The sequence below is a fragment of the Mauremys reevesii genome, linkage group 9, assembly GCF_016161935.1.
Source record: "Mauremys reevesii isolate NIE-2019 linkage group 9, ASM1616193v1, whole genome shotgun sequence".
NCBI classification, from domain to species: domain Eukaryota; kingdom Metazoa; phylum Chordata; order Testudines; family Geoemydidae; genus Mauremys; species Mauremys reevesii.
Genome location: NC_052631.1, coordinates 71,717,988 through 71,744,530, shown reverse-complemented (window position 1 = coordinate 71,744,530; position 26,543 = coordinate 71,717,988). Strand labels below are relative to the sequence as shown.

At 39.4% G+C, this 26,543-nt stretch overlaps 1 long non-coding RNA gene across 1 annotated transcript; it reads right to left on the bottom strand.

The window, feature by feature from the left end:
• Positions 1–11,650: 11,650 nt before the first annotated feature.
• LOC120372308 lies at positions 11,651–20,617 on the bottom strand. The gene is made up of 3 exons (XR_005584845.1): positions 20,525–20,617; positions 17,012–17,110; positions 11,651–11,981 (listed from the first exon to the last, which is right to left on the bottom strand). It is a non-coding gene; the product is annotated as an uncharacterized LOC120372308 (long non-coding RNA).
• Positions 20,618–26,543: the final 5,926 nt, after the last annotated feature.

Genomic DNA, 26,543 nt, shown 5'->3' with positions numbered 1-26,543 from the left:
TCAGCACCAGGGACAATTGGTGCTGCTGTCTCCCTTTGTGCTCACCATAAAAACACTTCAAAATTCTCTCTCTGCAATATATCTATTACGTGTCATAAGATATTAACTTTTCTCCTTCCGTCCCACTCTTATTCTTCATATTAAGCATACAGTTCTCACTGGCCACATGTTAGAACTAGGGCTCTCAAGTGATTAAGAAATTTATCACAATTAATCGTGCGACTAAAAAATTAATCATGATTAATTGTGCTGTTAAACAATAATAGAATACCATTTATTTAAATATTTTTGGATGTTTTCTACATTTTCAAGTCTATTGATTTCAATTACAACACAGAATTTTTATTACAAGTATTTGTAAAAAAACAAAAGAAAAAACCAAAAGAAATTGTATTTTTCAATTCACCTAATACAAGTACTGTAGTGCAAGCTCTTTATTATGAAAGTTGAATTTACAAATGTAGAATTATGCACACAAAAACCTGCATTCAAAACTAAAACAATGTAAAATTTTAGAGCCTGCAAGTCCACTCAGTCCTACTTCTTGTTCAGCTAATCGTTCAGAGAAACAAGTTTGTTTACATTTGCAGGAGATAATGCTGCCCTCTTCTTGTTTACAAAGTCACCTGAAAGTGAGAACAGGCATTCACATGGCACTGTTGTAGCTGCGTCACAAGCTATTTACGTGCAAGATGTGCTAAAGAGTCACATGTCCTTCCATACTTCAACCACCATTCTAGGGGCAGGGCTGGCTCTGACTTTTTTGCTGCCCCAAGCAAAAAAAAAAAACAGGTGCAGGGCGGCTGGACCCAGAGGCATTATTCATTTTCATTATCTGAGTCAGATGCCACTAGCAGAAGGCTGATTTTCTTTTTTTGGTGGTTGGGTTCTGTAGTTTCCACATTAGAGCGTTGCTCTTTTAAGACTTTTGAAAGCATGTGCCACACCTCGTCCAACCCAGATTTTGAAAGGCACTTCAGATTCTTAAAACCTTGGGTCGACTGCTGTAGGTATATTTAGAAATCTCACATCGGTACCTTCTTTGCGTTTACCATCACTGTGTTTTGCAGTGAAAGTGTTCTTAAAATGAAGAACATGTGCTGGGTCATCCGAGATTGCGATAACATGAACTATATGGCAGAATGTGGGTAAAACAGAGCCAGAGACGTACAATTCTCCCCCAAGGAGTTCAGTCACAAATTTAATTAACGCTTTTTTTTTTTAAATGAGCATCATCAGCATGTCCTCTGAAATGGTGGCTGAAGCATGAAGGGACATATGAATGTTTAGCATATCTGGCACATAAATACCTTGCAATGCCAGCTACAAAAGTGCCATCCAAATGCCTGTTCTCACTCTCTCATGACATTGTAAATAAGAAGAGGGCAACATGTCTTAGAGATTGGCTGAACAAGAAGTAGGACTGACTGGACTTGTAGGCGCTGAAGTTTTACATTGTTTTGTTTTCGAGTGCAGTTATGTAACAAAAAATAATCTACATTTGTAAATTTCACTTTCACAACAAATCGCTTTCACTACGGTGCTTGTATGAGGTGAATTGAAAAATACTATTTATTTTACCATTTTTACAGTGCAAATATTTGCAATAAAAAATAATATACACTTTGATTTCAATTACAACCCAGAATAAAATATATATGAAAACGTAGAAAAACATCCAAAATATGTAATAAATTTCAATTGGTATTCTATTGTTTAACAGTGTGATTAAAACTGCGATTAATGGCAATGAATTTTTTAATTGTGATTAATTTTTTGAGTTAATTGTGTGAGTTAACTGTGATTAATCGACAGCCCTAGTTGAAACCATTTTTTAGTTTTTGCCTAAGGTCCCAGTTCTTCAATAGGTTCTGCACAGACCTGATCCAAAGCCCAAATGATGTCAATGGGATTCTTTCCAATCACTTTTATGGCTCTAGATCAGACCCCATTGGACCATCTTGTTGAAGGGCCAGAATCCATCGCTGTGTTTGTAAAACCCTGACCACAGGCCCTGTCAGCAACTTTTTACATAGACCCAAAGTCCAAAGCTTGGTTTGAACTGGAGGCCTAGCCCACGAGAACAATATTAGCTGAGAGAAGCTGAACAAACAAGAGACAAACAAAACTTTGATTTTTACTAAGATAAGCATGGTCAGCAAAACACCAATTACCGCTCCCCAGCTGGAGTCTTTATCAGAATCTATAGACATACCAAAGTATTGAAAAGGGGCCTCTATGTCCACTCCTTCTGCAGGAACAAAATGGACACCATGTAGAATCAAACAATGGGTTTATTACATACAGCGCTGCTGGAGTGTCACTTTGCTCATTAGGCTCAGAGACTCTGCCAAGCAATTGATTACAGTAGATTACATAGGCCCAGCGCTGTATGTAATAAACCCACTGTTTGATTCTACATGGTGTCCATTTTGTTCCTTTATTGTTCTCATCTGGCGCTTGTTACAGTATCCAGGGCCTAGGGACTTTTCTATTACATTTTGGTTTAATTACCTTACAAAAGCCTATCACTTGATAACATATAAATAGGTACTTTCTGACCAAAGGTATTACTGATAGCACCAACACAAAGTTTAGACACAGCACAAAACTCCATAAATAGCAAATAAGATGTTCGGAACCACATTTTCAGAAACACGTGTGCACTCTGAGGGGTGTTACCTTGTAGTGTTACCTTGTATGTATGTGCAATTTGGGTGTTTGCACACACACATTGCTAGTTATCTGTAGTAATTTCATATGCAAACTGGGTGCTCTTTATCTCTTCAACATTCTCTTGTTTAGTTTTCTTTCTAGTGGTTTTGCTGGCCACAAGACAGAAAAAACATGTGGATGGATCTTAGGCCAGGCTATTTTGTATGTCAATACCATAAATGTTCTTTCTGGTCTTGGAGGGGGAGCATGGGGGGAAGGAGTGAAAGGGAGAAAAAGAAAGAGAAAACTCACCAAGGAACAATGTTGGTTACTATCATTATCATCATCATCAATATTGTTCCACTGACTCATCTTTAACTGTGCACACAATAATATTGTACATGCAGTACATTTTCAATTATTTGTAACTGCCCTGAGAGAAGAAAACATTCAAACATAATTAAAGCTTCAGGTATGCCAGCATTACCTGTAAGACTCTCTCATTATAGTTATATCATCCTACAGGAATAATTGGACCACTTGATAATACAGAAGATCAAAATATGTATTAGTAGCATGCAGACAGCATGAACATAAAGTGCTGGTGACTTCTGACATTATTGCCAAGGAGTCCAGTATAGATGGAACAAAATGCTGTGGTTAGAATTATTTTACTGAAGAACTTTTCAATAATAGCCAACATTCTCATTTTAAAAGGCTGTTAGGCATTTATGTACTTTATGACATTGAAAAGCCTCACCCTTAATCTAAGAAAACCATTTGATTAAAGCACATCTCTTTAACATGCACTTCTGTGCTAGTCACAAATTGAGGGGAAAATCACCACACAAATTACCTTTTGACATGTCAGGGTGTCAAGACTGCAGTGGTCAGACTTTAAGGGAACCCAGCCAGAAACATCAGGAGCAGTGTCAACTTGGAAAAAAATTAAATTGAAAGTTCACCAAGTTACTCCTCATCCCACTGCACACCTCATTAAAGCCAGAAGAGAAACTAAAGATGGGAATAAACAAAGGCTACTAAAACCTAAACAAACTTTGCTGAGTAGAGAAAGGAGAAGAGCAGTCGGGTCTGTTCTTTAAAATGCAAATATTGGGCCTGATTTTAAGCCCCATGGGCCAAACTGTTTGTAAGGGCTTGGCTACACTTGAAAGTTGCAGCACTGGTGGAGGCTTTCCAGCGCTGCAATTAGTAACTGTCCACACCTGCAAGGCACATCCAGCGCTACAACTCCCTGGCTGCAGTGCTGGCTGTACACCTGGTCTGCTTGGGGTATAACGAGTGCAGTGCTGGTGATCCAGCGCTGCTCGTCAAGTGTGGCCACACACCAGCGCTTTAATTGGCCTCCAGGGTATTAGGAGATAACCCAGAATGCTTTTAACTAAATTACTCTCTTTGTTTTGTTATGCAGCCTCTCTTTGTTTTGTTGTGAACTCCGAGCTCCGCGCAGAGCTCCGTTGCCGGTGCTGCTTATCTAAAAAACAAACAGAGCTCCTGTTTGCTGTGATCAATATGTACCTGGCTGTAAACAATCAAATGAGAGGCAGGCAGGGAGTGAGTGAAACAGCGGGGAGTCGTGTTGGATGCAGGCTGTTTGCAGTTAAGAGTTAAGGGTAAGAGATCGGGAACATGTTCTGATTTTTCAAGGCAGGAAGGTAACACACACTGTTGGCTCCAAAAATCCACTCTCTCTCTCTCCCCCCGCTCCCTGTCACACTAGACCCCACTCCACACCCCTCTTTTAGCACGTTGCTGCCACTTGAACGCTGGGATAGCTCCCCATAATGCATCACTCCCAACAGCGCTGCAAATGCTGCAAATGTGGCCACACACCAGCGCTGTTCCTGCACAGCTGCACGACCAGCGCTGTAACTCCCAGCGCTGCAACTTTCAAGTGTAGCCAAGCCCTAAGTCAATTTACAAAGGCCCAGCATTCAGACTCAGCCCTGGGTGTGGGGTAGGGCACTAGCTGCAGAGTGGAAGAGGAGAACTTAGAAAGAATTTGGTCTCAGGAACACTCTTCTGAAAGGACACTTTTCTGTAGGGGCAAGAGGGATGAGTGTTGCATGAGCTCCTTATAAGCTAAGTCTGCTGTCTAGTGTATAGCAGGGGGTAAAACCACAGCTAAGCCAACTCCTCTTCCTTCTGTGCCCCTACCTGCAACTCTACTAATGGCTCTCTCTTCTCTGACTGCCTTCCAAAGATTAACTTTCAAAAATTGATCATTTGTTGGTTTAAGAAAAGCAATTCTAACCATTTTCCACACTTCCCTTTTTACCCATGCAGACTCTTTCACACACATAGTACACCCCTACTTAGGGTGACCAGATGTCCTGATTTCATAGGGACAATCCCGATATTTGGGGCTTTTTCTTACATAGGCTCCTATTACCCCCAATCCGCTGTCCTGATTTTTCATACTTGCTATCTGGCCACGCTACCCCTACTCCACATGGTATTTTAGCTTTGTGCACAGCTGCTTGCAGAGAGCCAGCTCCTGAAAACATACTGTAGCAAACCCAGCTCATCCTTTCAGTGTCAGGCAGAATTTACATCTTCACTCAGAGCAAAGCCAGTAAAACTGTCTCACAGTGAAAAGTGGTTCCTCCCTCCCACAAAAAACAAAACCAAAACAAAACCTTTGGTGGTATTGTCAAAAATGAAATGTGGTTGTTTCCTGTGTGAAATTTCTCACACAGATTTACTCTGCACAAGACAGTGAATTCTAGGGCAGGCAAGCCTTGGTAGACTGTACAATAGAGAGACACAGAAAGCTCATATAATAAAACCGAATAATTACTATTTTTTCTGTTTTTCAATCACAAGCCTTCTCACGTTCCCATTCAATGTAATGGGAGCAAGATCACATCTGGGATCCTTCTACCCTCTTTATTGCTAACTGCCCGTTTTGTAACCATTAATTTTACAGTAAACCTCCCTCTTTGTTATTGATTAGGGATGGGATATTCACAGGAACTCAAGGAAGTTAGGTACAGAAATCTCAATGAAATGTAATTAGAGTTTGGTGCCTAATTCCTTTAGGCTCCATTTATAATTCCAGCCTAAAGCTGTGTAATCTGACAATTGATCTCAGTTACTCAGGTCATTGACTTCAATGGAGCTACCCTGTATTTACAAAACAAAAATATCTGGCCCATCATTTCTAATACCTAGGTCACATCCTGAACTCTCTTCTGAGGCTGCCCACAGTGTCTAGGGTTCATTTTATAAAGGCTGCCTGAATGAAAGGATACCAAAATGAATGTGAAGGGCTCTCCACTGGCTAGAGAAATTCACCCCTAAAGCCTTATTTCTCATTAGCACCTATGCTGCAGGGCAAATTCACTGAACTGCTAACCATACTAAAAGTTTAAAAAAATAAAAAATAAAAAAAAGGCTGCCATACATATACATCGTATTTGATGCAACAAAAAAGCCCTTTTCATGGCTTCCTGATTCCTTTTGACATTGGTTGTCCTATGGATACATTGTTCATTTGCATAAAGGCAAAAAGACCTGATGAATTGTGAATGCAATAAAAGCATGTTTTACACTATTCCTTCATAAAGTCTATGACATCTGGCAGAAGTAAGAGGTGTGTGGGGTTGAGGGTTTGGGTTTGGTTTTTTCTATGAATAGATTTATAACATTGTTATCAAAATATTTTGAAACATGTTAAAATATTAAAGAAATAAATGCTGAAGCAGAGTACTAGGCTTCTGTGCCAATTTTCAGCGTTTGTAAAATTCCCTTGAGGGACCATAAGTGGCACTTCAACAGCCAATGTTTTTAAAAGCCCCAAGGATCCAAGAATCTCAGATCAAAAGACCTTTTAAAGAATAGCAGGTGCTAGAAGCTTTTAATATATAAGATGTTAGAGACATAAAAAAGAAACACTTTACTAGCTGCTCTTTTTCCATCTACATCTGTGTATCTCATGAATCCCGTGAGTAGGTTAATCTTTGACACAGCCTACAGCTACTTTTAATGTAAGAAGTTAAGCAAAGAATGGTGTAAAACCTGCCACATACCCATCTAGGATGTAGAGTGGGTTAGATTACAGCAAGCTGCAGTGCACATTAGGATCTCTATTAAAAATAAATAAAGGCTTCTCAACATTTTTACCTTCTGAGAAAACAACAAAGGATGCAGGCACAAAAGCGAATATTAATCTTTCATTTTAGCTTTGTACCAGGATATGCCACAGAGCAAAGGAAAACAACATGAGCTAGTGCAATCAAATAAGTTTATACTGGAGCATGGATGGCTTATCTGTCAGAATCAAAGGACGTGCCTTACCAGATCAGAGCATTGGTTCATATAGTCCAGCAATCTGATTTTCCAAAGAGGGCTGACATTCCCATATAATATGCATCTAACCAATCATGTGATGCTGTATAGAGGCCCTTTGAAAAGTCCAATAAAGTAGCACTTCTGTGTTTCCTTTTATTGTTCTAAACGTGTTACCTTTACATCATTGCACGTCCCCTTGATTTCACATTATGTCATAAGGCTCTCTGCTATTAAAACTGTTTCTGCTAACATTATTGAGCAATATTAGCAGAAGTTTTACAAAAGTCAGCAAGTAATTATGTATCATATAGCATGGATTAAATTTCCAGTCAGCTTAATCTATAGAACTTAATTATAGAACTCTGTAATACTAGTCAGGCGGATCAAACGATGGGCATGACCACTACATTCAGTCTCTAGCTATGCCAGAACTCTGCTGGCTAGGCCAGATTCATGCATTTTCAGATTAGGGAGAATTTCTGGGAAGATCCTGTGATGTGCTAGCAGCACAGATTTAATACTTGTGCTGCTAAGGGCGATGTCATGGATTTTTTTGTTCCAATCAGATATTTAGTATCCATATCATGATTACACTAGTCTACTGCATTTCCAATAGTGGGGAAACATTTAGCAAGGTGGAGTAGACCTACATGAATATTTTCATTACGTCTAGAAAATAAAAAATGTAAAATATTATTAACTGGAATAAATTAATTCCTGCAATTTAATGTTAGTCCAGAGTTATTCATCAAGATTAACAACAAAATTTCAACTGGGAAAGTGTGGATAATACCACATTCATCCCACCTGGCAAGATATTCATCTGTCCTGGATGGAAAAAAATCTCCAACCTTTTCACAGGTGGGAAATCGTGTTCCTTTCTCCATATTCACAAGGCATTTACAAGAGATGAGAGGATTCTTTAACATAGCAGACAAAAAGACATTGCCAAATCACTGGAAAGACATAGAAGCAGAGTTGGCTCAGCTGCTTAAGTATGACTACATATGGCCTTTCACCCAAAGAGCAAATCATCTCTGTGGATCATTCTTTACACCCAGGAGAAGAGCAGCGCTAGTGCTGAATCCTAGTGAGAAAAACAAGTAACAACAATGTTTGAGGCACATTTCCCATGCTTGTATCCCACAGATCTGTCCTAAAACTTGCAGATAAATACAAGTTCTGAAATATGTGCATTTACCTCTCCAAATTCCCAGCGGTACCATCAATGCTATGACTGGAATAGGCAGCAGGTTTAAAACAAACAAAAGGAAGTATTTATTCAAACAACATACAGTCAACCTGCAGAACTCTTTGCCAGAGGATGTTGTGAAGGCCAAGACTATAACAGGGTTCAAAAAAGAACTAGATAAATTAATGGAGGATAGGTCCATCAATGGCTATTAGCCAGGATGGGCAGGAATGGTGTCCCTAGCCTCTGTTTACCAGAACCTGGGAATGGGTGACAGGGGATAGATCATTCAATGATTACCTGTTCTGCTCATTCCCCCTGGGGTACCTGGCATTAGCCACTGTCGGAAGCCAGAATATGGGCTAGAATCTAGTGGTTTTTCACCTTTACTGCAGCCTGCACCCCTTTGGTTCTCAAAATATGTTCTCGTGCCCCTTAAACCTAGATATATTTTTGTTTGTATATTACAGTAATTGTTAAAAAATGTATGTTAATAAATACACAGGTTTGATGAAACAAAGTAGTTGTACGTGCCTGTGCTTAATTTGTGTTTTCGATTATTTACCTTCAAAAGAAAATCTGGCATGTCTTGCACCCCCAGAAAGGGCATCTTGCACCCCTAGAGGGTGTGTGCACCCCAGGTTAAGAACCACCTTTGGTCTGACCCAGTATGGCTGTTCTTATGTTCTTACTGCTTAGCCTCTGTCACAGAGTGTGGGGGAGTCAGGGCCCTGCACCCCCCTTCCTGAGATTCACCGTGACTCTCAGCCAGCCAGTAAAACAGAAGGTTTATTAGAAAACGGGAACGCAGTCCCAAGCAGAGCATGTAGGTACAACCAGAACCCCTCAATCAAGTCCTTCTGGGGGGTTCATGGAGCTTAGACCCCAGCTTGGGGTTCCCAGCATTGCCCCACCCAGCCCAAACTGACTCTAAAAACCCTTCCAGCCGCTTTCTCCCTCCTCCCCTCTCCTTTGTTCAGTCTCCCAGGCAGAAGGTGTGATTTCTCCCCATTCCCCTCCTGGCTCAGGTTACAGCTCAGGTAGATTCCTTCTCATCCCCAATGTAACTCCCCGGCAACATTCCCAGGTCAAATCCGCCCCGCTCCGTCACAGCCTCAGAGAAGGAATGCCTATATCCTGCATTGGGGAGGGAGGGAGGGAGGGAAGAAGGAAATAACCTTCCAGCTCCAAATGGCAGAGATTGACGATTCCATAGGCAAATTCCTTTGTTCCATTGAAGTCAGTGTCCATAGCTTCTGGGATCTATTGAGGAACCACCATTCCCACAATTCATTCATTGTATCTGGAAAGCCTGTTCTAGTAACTCTCAGAAGTCACGGATGGTTGCCTTTACAACATTATTATTCAAAAGGTGAGATGGTAATTTGACCTGGTGGCTGCTGTCTTGCCACCCAGAAACTTATGCTACAAACAGTTTAAGAACTGAAAAGTTTTCAAACATGAAGCAAGTATAATTCCTTCCTCCTGGCCACCCACCAGTTTTTGGATAAACAGTCTTTACACCAAGAATGCAGGCATTAGTTCCATAGGACACCTTATAGGGAAATCCAGAATAACCCATTTAAATAGCTGTGGCAGTATCACATAGGGTGAGATGTGGTCACTCTAGAAGACAGGTCCAGACTCCTAAGCCATTCAGGGCTTTATGGCCCAAACCAACAGTAGCAAATGCAGATCCTGAAGCTATGAATCAATTGTGAATATGGTTATAAAATTCACATAATCCCGAAAGAGGGGAAGATATATTTCTAACTGTTACTTGACCACACTTAAAGGAGATAGAAGCTGCAGCAGCAAGTGCTATACGGCAGATGCAACATAGAGCTCCCTCTTCAAGAAATGCTCCCCATTTCCTTCAGCACTGGGGACCAAAATCTAGACACCGAAGCACCACGGTGCCAAGCTGCATTGTGAGCTGCATGTTTATTTGACAGAGTCTACAAACGCTAAAGACAAGGTATTTTCTTTCAGTCTTTCTATCTGACAGCTTTTCTGAGCTGGCCATCTGCATTAGTTCTGCATGTCTGCCATCTGACAAGTTCTATTTGTTGTGCAGATAATTGTAACTGTTTTATTTTCCCAGTAACACACTATCATAAAATACAAGAGTGTTCAGCTTACTTTAGATATGTTCTTCAATATGCAAAGGGCAGTGAATAATAGTGAAAGCTGTTTTGTCTGACAACCAAAACATAAATGTGTCATGTCAAATACTTTCTCTTTCCTACAGAACAGATACCATTTAGCCTGCCTATTTTATAAGCAAAACTAGGTAAGACAGATAGAGATATTATATTCCAGTTAGAATTTCTGAACAGTTTTCCCAGTCTTTCCATATCAACCTCCTTAGCAGCTAGACTCAAACTGCATACTTCCATGCTGAATTGATATACCACCTATATATCCAGTTTTGTATATTGCATGCTGTGTAATAACGAGATGACTCCATGCATGTAAAACTAAACTAAATGTTTTAAAATACTACACAGGTGCTGCAACTGCAGCTAGCATTCAAGCCATGTGAATACAGACTGGCTTCCTGTTGCCTCCTTCAAACGCTTCCCTCTTGCAACCTGTGTGTTCTTCCCACCAAGTTCCATGCAGGTGGCTACACACCCTACTGGGGAATATCAGCTACTTTCAGAAACACAGAAGTTTATATTATATATAACAATGCACAGCATATTATGCAACTCTTTGGGCAAGGAAGTGACCTTGAAAATTAGAGACCTTATTTTAAATTATAGCCAAGTGATGGTAGCGTGATCATAAATGTTGTTCTTTTGCAAGTACTTCTTTATTTTATGACAGGTTTCAAAGTAGCAGCCGTGTTAGTCTTATCCGCAAAAAAACCAGGAGTACTTGTGGCACCTTAAAGACTAACAAATTTATTTAAGCTCACGAAAGCTCATGCTTAAATAAATTTGTTAGTCTTTAAGGTGCCACAAGTACTCCTGGTTTTTTTTTATTTTATGAGTTATTTAAACCAACATGTGTGTGTGTGTATGTGTGTGCCTGTCCTGGTAGGAGTTTTACTTATGTTATGCTCATGTTACATGAGCTTCCAGAAGATTTTGTCCTTCCACATGATTGGTAATGGGTGAAATCATGACATGTTCACAGTTTGGATTCCATGCAGACAAGCATCTAACCTTCAGGACCCTCATACAAAGATTACTGGAACTATTCAAATCACTTTAGTTTGGAAAATTAGGCTGGAAATCTCACATGAAAGACATTTCTCACCAGATGCCTAGTCAGGTCATTGGGAGAACAGTTTTTCTTGCAGTGTTTTCACACTTTTGATAATGGAGTTGAAATTGAAACAATAAAATTACCAAACAATTCCAGTTTGTTTCCAGAAATGGGCAAAGGCTATTTTTTATTGTATGAGAATAGGGAGCGGGAAAGGGATAGGGGACAGCTTTTTATTATTTCAAATACATTTTACTTATCCCGATTTCAGATATGCAAAATAAATCCCCCTTTCTATAATATTGGAACCCCCCTCCTTAGGGTAAACATATGGACCAGATCCTCAGCAGGTGTAAATTTATACCAGATGAAGCTCTGACTCAACATCTTATTCACCAAAGACATAACCCTGATCTGTACAACATAACAAATGTGGGCAGACAAATTTTATAGCATAGAACAGAAGGAACTGCCTCAGTACAGTCTGCTCAGACAGATGATCTCTTCCAATGCTTTATAAGAAGATGACCTCCTATCCTTTGTGTTGATTCCCTGGGACACTCATGGGTGACTGGCCAAGGGGTGCATTCTGAATCTTCAAATGCTAAGATAAGAAAAATCAATTTCATACCCCAAAGATAGGGCCGCTGGTGTAGAAGGTCATTAAAAACTAGCAGTTGCTTTTTGTCAAAGGAAAGTATATAAATATATTTTTCAAGCTCAACATGAGTTTTGATCAAATTCCTGTGTTCCATAAAACTTTACTGATAAGATAAAGAGACAAAGAGGAACTCAGTTACCGGTACTCACCATAAATAAGGGGTGTTTTGGTGGGGAGTGGAAGGCTAAGGCTAGGGATAAATTGCTATCCACAAATACTTTGGATAGCAAAAATAAATAAGAGGAGTTCTGGTTATATTTATTTAAAAGCACACCCTGGGATGGTGTAAATAGCACTGAGGATCTGCTTCAACCCCTGTAAAGTTTGTTACAACTTTGCAGGAGAAATTCTAAAGCCAGCCACACCAAGTGAAAGGGCTCATTCACCACTGAATTCACCTGACTTACCATCCTGTTCCACTGCACTGTAACTCTAATTATGTCAATGGGTGTGATCCACCACTGCGTCAGTCTCCTATTATACAAGGGTAACTATTTACTTAAATTGAGTTACTCTAGTATAAATAGGGAGGGATGAGGACCATTCATGTTTAACCTTTTTGTTTTATTTGCTCTCCTCACCCCAGGCCTCCCTTTCAGATCAATAATAAAATTCATCCACATTCCATTTTGTCAAATACTTCTACTTATAGACTAAGCATCAGACCACCCTTAGAAAATATGGTATGATAACTCCATGGATGCTTTTAATAAAAATATATTTCTTTATAAAGCTGCAGTTCCTAATTTTTTTTTCTTTTTAATCAGACAATCATTTACACATCAATGGGAGCTTTTATAATGCTATTATTTCCTCTTCACTGATTAACTCAGGAAAGTTCTGCTTCAACTATAAAGAATCATTACTGGATCCCATTATGCAAAACTTCTGGTATATAATTTAGATTTGATTTTTTTTTAACCAAACCTGTCATTATATTCTTCTTACCCACATTTTTTTATTAGGAACACAAAATAAAAACATAAAAAAATATTATATTAGATTCAACAGAGCATGGAGTAATAATGAAGACTGACAGGGTATGGAATCTTTACTCAAGCACAGAAAACAAGGAGTTAAATTAGCCTGACATTCCCCCTTTCAGGTGTAAGGCGGGATAAGCAGGAAGGTTGATGACTCTTGGTGCAGTCAGGATTTAGAATTAAGCTGGGGAGCTCTATCAATACAGCTCTTTTCCAGTCAAAATGGAGTCAGTCTCTAAGGAGGCAGAGTTTTTTGGCTACTAATTAAAGGACTGAGATGTAACCGGGAACCTGAGTGTAATTGTCTGTTTATGTAAAATCCCCTTTCCCCCATTATTCTGTTGCAACCTAGATCACTAAAATTGAAGAGATTAATAAAGGAAAACTCTTGGGGAAAATGTTGCTGATGCTGAACTAGTCTGATCTACACTACCCGTTTATATGAAGTTATCTACATATAGGCGGCCAGTGGTAATTCCAAACTGGTCAGTGGTTGATTTGCTAATGTATATGCTTCACAACACATTCAGTTACTTAAGGACACTTATTTTTCCATTAGCTTTAGGGGAATTAACCATATTACCTTTAAAAGGTTTTGGCTGCTAAATCCCATAAAACTCATTGAAAAATTAGGTGTTTCAGTCCCTTGGTATCACAGGCAGATTTTTCTACACAAATTATATTTCAGTTCACTTTTATCATTGACCATCAATGATTGGCTGTTTTTTCTGGGGATCTCACATAGATCCCTTTGTTGGCTAGAGTATAGTCTGAGTTAATAATCATCTCTGCATCTCCAAAAAGCAGTAGTTTTGACTGAAGAAGCCATAATCTTTCAGATACAAACCAAGCTCATTCTCCAATCTTTTATATCATTTCTCCGGTCCCCTGCCTTCCTGCCCTGGGAATCTTTCCTTCTTCCAAGAAGCTAGGTACCTTTCCATCCCAATGTGATAGGGTCTTCCATGACCAGGAAGCCTAGTAGCTAGATCACTAGCCTTTCAGTCTGTAGGGCCAGGGATGAGAGGGACTGGACCCTCTCTCTCTACCAGGTCCCAGCCAGGGCTCTGTGTAAATCAACCCCTAAACAGAAAAGATGGGTTTTCTTCCTAGCAGGGAATCACGATCCACTTCCCTAGGCTACTTCCTACAAGTCTCTTCAGATTGGGACATGGCCCTGCTAAGCCAGTTGCCTTTTGCAGGGGAGCCCTTACTTGCCTCAAGTGGCTGCACTGGCTGGCAGGTCACTTATCCATCTTTTCGGGCAGGAAGGCAGAGAGCTCCTGCCTCCTCACCACTCAGCCTCTGTCTGAGCCAGGCTCCCTACTTTTCTCCCCCTTCCAAGCCTACAGGTTTCTCTGCTCCCTCACACCTACTTTTGGTGAGTAATCCCTTTGACTCATCCTTGAAATTTTATTTGAAACTTTTATTTATTCTATGATAAACCCTTCCCTGTTTTCCTTGTATAATTGTGTGGCTTTAGTTGGGGTAAAAGTGCCTGGATTCGATACTTTGTATGATATTATATTTTAATATTTATTATTATGTAAAATGGTGTCCATAATGTGCGGGGAGGAATAGCTCAGTGGTTTGAGCACTGGCCTGCTAAACCCAGTGTTGTGAGTTTAATCCTTGAGGGGGTCACTTAGGGATCTGGGGCAAAATCAGTACTTGGTCCTGCTAGTGAAGGCAGGGGGCTGGACTCAATGACCTTTTGGGATCCCTTCCAGTTCTATGAGAGAGGTATATCTCCATATATTAAATAATAATAATAATAATAATTATTATTTATTTAGGCATCTTCATAGATAAAACTAAAAACTAGAGTAAGGACCAGTATGAGGTGCAAGGGCAATTGGACCAGGGAGGTGAGGAAAGCCTATTAGAGGAGGAGTGGCACAAAGGAACGAACTGGGACTCCTAGAAAAGGTGGTCTCTTTGGGCAATGAAGATGCAGAAAGAGGTTTTCATTTTGGATAAGGGTAGGTCTGAATGTGGACTGAATTAATTAGCTCAACCATTTCTAACAAGACTGTCTATTATATTGTCCAAGGCATAATTTGACAGGAGCACATTTTTAGTTTGGGCAAACTAAACATACAAATTAAACACCTTTGCTCACACTTATTTATACTTTTATGCTTGTTTCTCAAATACAAAAGCAAATAAGCAGATGACCTTTCCATCTAACCAAAACGGTTCCATCTAATTGCAAGTACATACGGATAATGACAATACGTTCAAGATGTGATTGCATATTACCATATATATTTTTAATATACAAAAAGTGTCATTTCATTCAAAAACAACTCATGAAAACAGAGATCTCTGATAAAATGTATGTGAGCAAATAGAACAGTCAAACTTACCATGTCAGAAGAAATCTGCAGGCTACAACACCAAATATTTAGAGCAATGACTCAGTGCAAGCTTCTTCCCAACCCGGGAAAGGAGAAAAAGAGCAGGCAAGACTACAAAGAGCTTCCCTCTTATTCCCCAATGCAGTGGCCAGGCATAGCATAGCCTGTGAGTGTAACACTGTGCAAAGTTAGTGCTGTGACTGCTGCTAGCCTTTCCAAATGGGGTGGAGGAGGGGGTGAGAGGAGACAGCTGAGGAAATGTGCAGAGAACGATTCATGGCCACATCCCCTGCTCTGCCCAGCCAGTAGGTCTGGAAGAGCTCAGAGGAGAGCAGATGCAACAATATCTCAAGGCTGAAATGACCTTGAGTACTCCCGGTGTTCCCATTGAGGTAGTGCATCTTCACATTGCATCCAACCACAGTCGGATGTCGCTAGCTTTTAGCATGAGGGAAATGGACCTCAAGGAAAAAGAAGACGAGATAAAGGGGTAAGGTTGAAAAACAAAGATGCAGTAGTAGCAATCAGCATGCAGATTTTATTCATTTGTGAAAGCTATGCAAATCAGATAACCAGCTTTTAGACTGGGCCAATGTAAGCAATTCAGCCCCAATCACAGGTTTGTGCTTTAAAGGGCTGTCAGAACTTAGGTACTCAGAAAGCCAGAAAAGAATTAAACCTGTTTAGAAGGCAAAAGATAGTACAACTATGTTGTAAAATGACAAGGTGGGTGAACTAACATCTTTTATTGGACCAACTTATGTCCATGGAAGGGCAAGATTTCAAGCTTCAAAGAGTTCTTCCACAGGTCTGGGGAGGGTAACTAGAGTGTCTAAACTAAATACAAGGTAGGACAGATTGTTAAGCATAAGGGGTTCTCACTTGTTGCAGGAGACACTTAAAATGAAGTGGGAAAGTAACACCTCTGCAGTCAAAGGACAAAGGAGGGTTAGTAGGTATCAGGACGCATTACAAACATCGGTGCTGGAGCTGGGGATACTGACTTGAAGTGGTTACCATCATATACAGGGTTTACAATTTGGTTCAATGTCTCTCAGCATCCCCCATTATACAAATTGTTCCAGCACCCCGTTTGCAAGTTGTTGTAATGAGCCATAAAACTGCTAAGTGTATGGTTTTTAGTGTCCAGAGCTATGAATTTAAGTTCCAGCTCGTCTTTTGAAAGTGTGGTGCAGGTTTCCCTGAGTATAAGTAATAAGTGTTCACCCATAGGTGGTATGGTGCTTTTTGTCTTTTATCATTTTTTCTCTGTGAGTTCATTGGAGAGCATAGTGCTTCTCTGGTTTCACCCACACACTTGTGGTTGGGGACATCTGATGCACTGAATGAGGCACAGCACATGTTGTGATAGGCATGTATAGGACACATAGATCTTGAAAGGTGTGTTGTGGGGGGTATTGATCGCCACAGCAGTGGATATATATCTGCAGGTCCCCTTACAGCCTTCTCACATTTATTTCATACCTAAATTTCGTATTCAAATATTTCATACTTGTCCAGGAAAAAGCCTTTTAAGAATCAAATGTCAAACTAAAAACAAGAGAAAAACCAAAACTTCTTTTGACAACAGTAAACAAAATGCTTATGAACTGCGAGTGGACTCTATTACCTGAGGTCTTCTTGTTTGTAAGACTTCTTCTGGATGTGGAATTAGAATGCAGGGTTGTGGAGTTTACTGAAGCTATTGAAATGTCCTGAATTTGGAATTCTGTTAATTGTGGAGGAATGCTGTTAATATAGTTATTGTTTTTGGTTGTCTTTCATATATATATATATAAAAACACATTGTGACTTTATGCACCATCCAGAAATTTAATTGCAGGATCTAGAAATTCTTATACATTTGTGCTTTGCAAAAGAGATGACCATGTCCACAAGAATTTGTAAGTACAGTCGGCAGGTGTAAACAAGTTCAGCAAGTGTGCATGGAATCTGTTCCACATTTCAGTAGGAAGCTGCTAGTGACTCTCCTTCTGACCTGATGCACGTCAAAATATAATATTTTAAGCAGTATGCAAGCAGTTACTTGCTATGTATGTGTATTTCTTATCATGGGTATTCAGAATACAGCAACGGAATATCACCTCTGTTGAACAGAGAGTCAGTGACACAGTTAACAAGAACTAATAATAATCTCACATTTGTAATGTGTCTTTGCCCTGAAGGATCCCAATTTGCTTTGCAAACTAGGCATGGAGCAAATGTGCAAGAGCTTCTGCAATTTGTACCTTCAGTGGGTGCTGCTAGCCATGGACTGTGCTATTTCCCACTCCTCTGTGAATGTCATAGGAGAGAAAAAAAAAGGAGAGGTGGCAGCCACCCATCCCAGAATATTCCCACTGGAGTAGGGTGGAGTAGCTTGATCTGATTTCATTGTTACAAACCTATTACATTTATTACCAAAATCTGAAAAGAAGCTAGCAGTGCTAGTATCTTCCTGCTTGTATAATACTGTATAATAATGTATAATCAACACTGAGGGAAACAGACCCAACCCAAATCTCAGCACACAACTTCCCTGCTCTTTAGGGGTCAGGTTTGGAAACCTAATCCCAATTTTCAAGAGAGTGTCTCTCTATTACAAAGAGTTTTCAATCTAAGTATAGAAGGTAGAGAAAGGACATAGTATTCTCTTCATTTTACAGAGAGGAGCAGAGGCATAGAGAAATTAAATTACTTTCCTAGGGTAGCACAGGAAGCTTGTATATAATCTGGGAAATGAACCCAGTGTATTAACCTACATGTGCCAACTTTATACATTGTGAGAGGTCATGAGACTACTCACTTGCATCTCATTGAGCATGCACATATTATTTCCCAAACTGCACCATTAAAAACAAAAACAAAAAAACGACATAAATACTTTCTTTTACTTTGACTTTAAATGTCACTCATGCCCTGCATATAAAACACATGTGATTTAAAAAAAATTAAAATACAGTATGTATTGCTAATTGATTTGAGTAGTATTCTGGACTTTCACTGTTGACTGTCCATGTATCTGTTTTAGTACTACAAAAGTAAACTGGGCAAAGGTTTTATTTGGATAGTTCATTTGACATCCACAATAATATATAGTAAGACCCCAATCCTACAAGATGCTGAGCACATTTGATACCCATTGCACCACTGAAGCCAATGGCAATCAAATGTTCTCAGTACTTTTTAGGAGGTGCGCCACACTTTACAATACCTGTTTCCTAAAATATATTGCCTTGTTGATAAGGGAGCTCCAGGCAAACACATACTATATAGTACAAAACAATACCTCACAACAAGTACTGTATCACAACACAGAGACCAGAACAAATGAAGAGCACTGCATGGCTATTGAAAACAAACGTAAACTAGTAGATAATGGATGGAAGTCAGAGCACACAAAGAATTAAATTTTCTAAGCACAATTATTCTGTGCACATAAATTTGCTGACAATGGTTTCAAAATTCATGTGTTAAAGGTTGACATTTTTCTGTGTTCTAAAAGGAAACTTAACCAGACAGCTGTGGAGCCTGTGTAAATCATAGGTTTATATTTAGGATCCATAAAAATACAGAAAAAAAATGAAGATTGCAAAATACAACATAGGACCCAAAGTTCAGTTATCAAGATAAATATTCTGGTGAATCCTCCTTACTTCAATTATGGAGACAATGTTAGAAAAGCAACATTAGGAGCACTTAGGAGATACATAATGGAATGCTATATCTCTTTATTGATGCAGTAGGCCTATAGAAAGGAATGTGACAAAAAGAAGTCAACACCAATTTTTACAAAGAAGAGTGAAAGTTTAGTGAAGAAATTAAATGGAAACCTCAAATGTATGCATCTCAGCTTTTTGGATTTTTTCTTCTAATTTAGCTTGAGCGGGATTTCTTTGACAGAACACTAATTTCCTCTTCTGAATGAAACAGCAGCATTACACAACCTCCTGTTTGAATTATGTCAAGAGCTAAGATGAGTGTGGGCGCAGGTGAGAGGAGAAAAGGGCCCCAATGGTCTAGCTCTCCTAACACGAAAGAACAGGAGTAGGAGTTGAAAACTGTATTATGCAAAGGAACTTTGGTGGAAAGAAGTGGCTTTCTCCCCCCAATAAACTTGCAATGGGGAATAATGGCCCTAAACATAGAAAATGCCCTTTTATACTATACATTAAATAAACCAGAGAAAAGAATAAAAGGAAGAAGTAGCAGGGTGGAGGTAAGTGGTGCAAAGAAAACTGGAGTCTGTGTTTTGCTTTTCTTCTCTTATTTGGCTGTATTTTGTTCTTGATCAATGGAGCCAAAGGAAAGATTAGCAACACGGGGGTAGAGGAGGGTATACAGATTATTTTAAGACCCAAGAATTGGGTCACTTTTTGTCACTTGTGAATGCTGGGGGAGGGGAATCAATGGCAGATTCCTTTTTCCTGATAACAGCAACTAATGAGTTTGCTACATGGAAACAAACCAAAACTAATATAAAATATTCTGATCTGACTCTGGATGGAGGATGCCAAGTTAGGATTTGATAAAAAATTAAGATGAATGCTTTCAAGGCTGAATCACCACTCTGTCACTCTGAGTGCAGAAGTGAGGGCCCGCAAGGATTTAAAAAATTAATACTTGCCACTCCTGGCTTGTATTAAACTCCCAAGGTTACAGCTTCTCTCTGACCTTGGCTTGGTAAACACTGCCACCACTCAAATGAAAAAATCCCTCTTTGAACCCAGGAAGGAGCACTTAGGAATTCCTCCCTGTGGGGTACCCTGAAGCCCTTTCACCCCTCCCTCCCTTTAGGGAAAAGCTAAGAAAGAAAACAAAGGAAATTAGCTGTGGCTATCAGCTAATCAAACAACATGCACAAACCTCTTAGGACACCAAAAATCCAATCCTGTTCTTAAGAAAGGTAAATTTTATTAAAAACAAAAAGGGAAAAAATACATCTGGAATTTAGGCTTTTTGCTAGATCTTAAAAGAAACAACTACAAAAATTAAGCATCCAAAATAGCTTGCTTGGGGGTTCAGCTTAAAGGTTACAAGCAAACGAAAGCATTAGGGGTTAGCACAGAGGAGATCCAAAAGCCTTAAAAAATAAACAGAAATAAACCTAATCACATCTAGCTAAGCATTCTGATCTACTTACACTTTTGGAGTTCAGATAAGTAGTTCTGGGCATGATCTGATGATTTATGATTATACCTTGCTTAAGCTGCTTACAGCATGGCTGCTCTGTCCCTGCAGCCCAGAGAGAACAGACAAAGGGAAAGTTTCTTTCCCAAATTTGAAAGTTCTAGCCTTCCCATTGGCTCTTTTGGTCAGGTGCCCACTTTTTGTTTTTCTTTACCTGGGGAACTTTTTAACCCTTTACAGGTAAAGCAAATAAAGAACATCTACCAAGAGGGATTTTACAGCTAACTGGCTGGCTGGGTGTCCATCAAAGGGAGCTATTCCCCCACTTTATTTATCACAAATGCTGTTAAACCAAAGGTGGCATTTTTAATATAATCAGCTCATTCCTCTGTTTGGTACTATCATTAAAATTCATGGACTGAAAAAAAAACAACAGTTCAGTGAGTCTCCCCAAATGGAGTGTTAGTTTGAGTTAGTTTCCCAGACCTGAAGAAGAACTCTGTGTAAATTCAAAAGCCTGTCTCTCCCACCAACAGAATTTGGTTCAAAAAAGATATTTCCTTACTCACCTTGTTTCCCCAAAATGGGATGCAGTCAGTGATGAATCTCAAAAGCTTGTTTTCAGTTTTAATGGCTACACCTTTGAACCTCAGCTAAAGTATTTTGGCAAGAAAAGGAGGCAAGAAGTTTCATGAGGCCAGGTTATCTTGTGAGAGTGCCAGTAACTTCCTGTCAACAATGCATGAGAGGGAAACTCTGAACTCCAGGAAAAAGACAAGATTGCCATTAGATTATCTTAACACCCAACATATGCTAGGTACTTCCAGAAAGAAATGAAAGAATGGCTCTTGCCTCAGGGAGCCCAGAATCTAAGGACAGACAGAAAGTAGGTGTTTTCCTGGGACTGGTGTGCCTCTGAACAGCTCCTAACGCAGAGATAGGCCTACTAGCCATGACTGAGCCATGCATCTGTATTTGTGCAAACACATTGATATTAAACTGCATGTTCATTCTTCTTACAAATATAATTAAATAAAGAAAAGAGCTGTATTATAAGGCAATTAGATGCCAATTAGAAGCCTCCAAATGCTGAAGGGATTTAATTTCTGACAGAAAGCGTAGTTATCCTGTGAATCATCTCATATCAAGTATCCTTGGCACCAAGACGAAGGGAATAAGTGTTGGGGAAAAATGTGTGATTGTTTGTGAGTGGCGATTAAGGATCATTGTCCCTTGTGATACTAAATACTTTGCAAGGGGAGGTGCTTCCTCCACTTACAACAAGTCAGTTTATAGATTAAATCGGACCAAGGGATATTTGATTAAACAGTTTTCTTAAAAGCTATCTTTTGAGAATTACAAAAAAGAATTTGAACTTTCCCAAAGGTAAAAGGGAATATATTGGCAGCTACATCATTTTGCATAAAATCTAGTTTACATGAATTTTTTACCTAAGAATGCTAATAATTGTAGGGGCACATTTTCAAATATGTCCTACAAAACTTCATGTGCATCGATTTGCACATGTAACTTCAGGGATTGGTGCACAAACAGTGGAGTTGTGTGTGCAGATACCTTTTTCCACGTGAAAAATGACACGTGAAAAATTTAGAGTTCTTATATAATCTGATTCTTTGTATCTGAAGTGTTCTTTTATTAAACTATAAAAATCCATATAATCAATATAATAAATCCATGGTAGAATTTGTTGGGTGGGAATCTCCATTGTTTCAGTTGTTTTGCTTTGTGGCAGTTTTCCCTAGTTTAGTATTGCCAATATCAAGCATTCAAAAACTATGAATCAAGCTCCCCCAAATTCATGAGATTGGTTTAAAAATAGTAAGTTTTTTTTTAAAAAAATGATAAATACTGGTTCTTTATACTTAACTTCAGGTTTTTAAATGTATGGTCCATTTTGTCAAACTTTTCTCCACAATGAGGACTAGAATTTTGTATTTATTGTTATTTTAAAGGATAGCTAAGTGTCTAACATAATGATCTGACTCTGGGAGCTGGAACTTAAAAAAACCCAGAAAATATTGTGCGACTTGCGTTAAAATTGAGCCACTTTCACCCTTTTACCCTACATAGTCCGTTAGTCAGTTTCCCCTGCTGTTTGTCTGCATTTTCCACAGAGCCACAGAAGAGGGGAAAGTATTTTTAAACCTAAGAAACTTTGGTTATAAAATCTCAATAATTTTCATGGGGACTTTGGGGCAGGTACTCTATAAAGCTTCTTTTCCCTCTTTTCTTTATTAAACTGGCTACATTTCAAGTATTGTTTATAGTGTTGTTGTAGTGGTGTACATTTCAAGTAAGCAGTGCCTCTTTCCACGTCAATGTAAAGCATGAGTAATCAGGGCTCTCTACAAGGTTGTAATTAAGGCCAAAGGTGGGGAAAGTTTTTCATAGGTGTGCCTTCTTTTTTTTTTTAAAGCGCATTGCTTCAATACAACATGTAAGGCCCAGACCCTTCCGCGTGGTTCCCAGATCACAGAACTGCACCAAAACAGAAGAGTATTGAAGGGATAGGAAGTAGGAATTCTGAAGCAAACAGGCAGGAGCTAGGATCCTAATTTCTCTAGTTCAAAACCTAGGATGATATCCCAGTTTAGCAGCTCTTTGTAAGCAGTTTGGTTGTAGGAAATCTGGGAAGTCACACAAAGGTTTGGATGTGCTGGATGCATTCAGTTCATTGGTGTTTCTTTGCCACTACTTAAAACTTAGAATTTTATATTTGTGCTGCTGGAATGTAAAAGCATTTGCTGAGTAATTTCAAATTAATTACATTGTACATCGATTTTCCTCTTGCATAATTATTAACCCTCAAAAACTCTTCCAACAATCAATTCATACTTAATTAAACCTTCCCTTTGCCATGCCCTTTTGGTATCTCACTGGGCACTTTTTAAAAAGACACTTCCCAAATAGAGACACCATCTCAGCTTGTTGTTTGTGGGAACAATACTCACAACCCATCTTATTTTCTACTTACATTTCTAATCTTTACAGCTTCCTTTTATTAGATGATTAGAATTTTTCTCTGAGCAAGGCTCTGCAGATTCCAGGGACAGTGAAGGCAGAGACCAGACTGTGCCCCTGCCTTGTGCCCCACTGGGAATGGAATGGGTGAGCCACTTATCAACCCTTGCAAGACCCCCCTGGAATTAGCAGCAGCTTTAGGGAGACCTGAAAGCCTTCGTAAAGAGTCAGTGATGGATAGTGGCCAGTCATTAGCCCAATGAACATCCCTAGCATGAAGACAAAGGTCTTTGAGGCCCTTCTTCCAGAAGACAGCAATGGCGAGTGGGAGCATGGGAGAGTACAGAGTCTAATTCCTGTCTCTGAATCACACAAACATACATTTGTCTTTTCAGAAATCAGTTCCAAAAGCCAGGAGTTAGATCCAGATCCAGTAGAGCTTAATAGTGCCAACATTTTGATGTTCAAAACCCCTTCATTAGAATTCAGACCCATCTCTACATACAACTGGCATTCACTGTAAATAGGTCTGATAATATATTGTTTTAATTCTTCTATCTGAATTCCTAGTTCATCCAGCGAGGACTTATCTTATCTTATAAAGACTAGATAGTGGGGCAAATTTCAAGCTATGGTGACAGTTGTATCAGAGCAAGCACTTATTTGTGAGGAAAGGTGGGGGACATTACTACTAAACTTTTCCCCTGGAAGTTCTACAGCTTGACTTTTTTCAGGACATACCAGCACTGAATTTCTCAGCTCAGGGAGCTAAGTGGAAAATGGTTCTCCTGTGCCATGAACATTTTTGAGATTTTTTTCCCCCATCCCAAATCATGGCATAAGGTTAAAATCTCAAAAACGTTCATGAACCAAACTTCAATACAACTTGACTTTTTTTTTTTAATTAAAACATTTTGTTTCAATTTTGACTTTTTATTATAAGGGTGTTTGGGGTGTTTTCCTCCTCCCCACTATAAATTCACTTACATTTCTAAATGAAATGTCATTTTGATCAGAAACCTGGAACTTTTGTTTTGAAATATGTTTTAATAATTTCCAAACTTTTTTCCTCAAAAAAATTCTAAACAGTAAATTCAACGAAACTGACCCTTTCTCATGAAAAGTTTTGGTTTTAAGCAATCAACATTTTTTGACCAAAACATATCTAGTCATAAAATTCCCAACTAGCTATTAGCCAGGCTCCCAGAGGCTGTGCCAGGTAGTTTCTGACTCTCTAAGAGAGAAGGGGTTGCATCCTGTGCCCTGAATAACCAGCAGCTCACAACCTGAGTCCCACTGCCTTCCACTGACAGAACCAAAGGGGTAAATTTACCTGGTGTTTATAAGTGCTTAGTGGTGCTATTATTATATTAAAAGAACATAAGAATGAACATCCATGGCCCATCTAGCCCATCCAGTATCCTGTCTTATGACAGTGATGATTGCAAAATGCTTCAGGGGGAATTAATAGAACAGGGCAACTGATCCATCCCATGACATCTAGTACCATCTTCTGGCAGTTGGAGGTTTAGGGATACCCAGAGAATGGGGTTACATTCAAGACCATCTTGGCTAATAGCCATTGATGGACTTATCCCCCCATGAACCTACCTAATTGTTTTTTCTAAACTAGATGTACTTTTGGCCTTAACAATATCCCAGCAACAAGTTCCACAGGTTGACTGTGTTTTGTGTGATGAAGTACTTCCTTATGTGTGTTTTAAACCTGCTGACTATTAATTTCATTGGGTGACCCCTAGTTCTTGTGTTATGAGAGGGGGTAAATAACACTTCCCTATGCATTTTCTTTCTTCATGATTTTTAGACCACTATCACATTCCCCTCTGAGTTGTCTCTTTTCTAAACTGAACAGTCCCAGTCTTTTTAGTCTCTCTTTATATGGAAGATGTTCCATACTCTTTAATCATTTTTGTTGCCCTTCTCTATACTTTTTCCAATTCTAAAATATCTTTCTTGAGACATGGTGACCAGAACTGCACTCATTATTCAAAGTACGGGCATACCATGGATTTATGTAGTGGCATGATGATATTTTCTGTCTTATTATCTATCTATTTCCTAATGGTTACTGTTAACTTTTTTGACTGCCACTGCACATTGAGCAGATGTTTTCAGAGAACTATCCATGATGACTCCAAGTTCTCTTTCTTGAGTGGTAACAGCTAATTTAGACCCCATTATTTTGTATGTATAATTGAGGTTTCAAGTGTGCATTACTTTGCATTTATCAGCACTGAATTTCATTTGCCGTTTTCTTGTCAAGTAACCCAGTTGTGTGAGAACCCTTTGTAACTTGGTTATCCAATGATCAGTATCAAATTAATTTGAACCAAATGTCATTTTCACTCTCCATATGGGTACTAGAGTATATTTCAGTGATAGTGCCCCATACATCACTCACTGAGGGTTTAAATTCACCGGTGGTGTGAAGGGACTATCCATGGACCTATGTGTCATTTAAGATCTGAGTTTCATTGGCTGCTTTGCTCATGGTCTGCCTTTCATGAGTGTCTCGGCACACCTATACCCTGCACAAATGATTCTCTGAATGGCCCAATTCTCATGCCTTTGTCGTAAGCTTCACTGACTGTATTGTTCCAGAAGAGTGTTACTGTCTCAGCAGGTCCTAGATGGGGAGGCAGTCTCTGCCATTCCTTAGAACAGACTGGAAAGCTGTAGTGGGAGCAAAATAGTGGAAGGACATTATTCTGCATTTACATTAACTCACCATTCTCAATACACTACACAGGAGATGCAACCAACACTACAGCCAACGGGCTGGAATACCAGTTCTGTGCCCCGACCTTGAACCAGAGGGTTTTACCTAACACAGCGGTTCCTCACACATACTATACATGTGCTCTAGAAGTGCAAGAACAGCTCTAACAAACTGGAACAGACAATGCTGCAGGTTTCCATTTTTAACCTATTAATATAAAGCTAATGCAAACCATTCTGCAGTCAGACTGGATGACATTCCCTATCTATGGCATTTTTCCCTTGTAGCTACAATGAAATGAGAAGGGGCA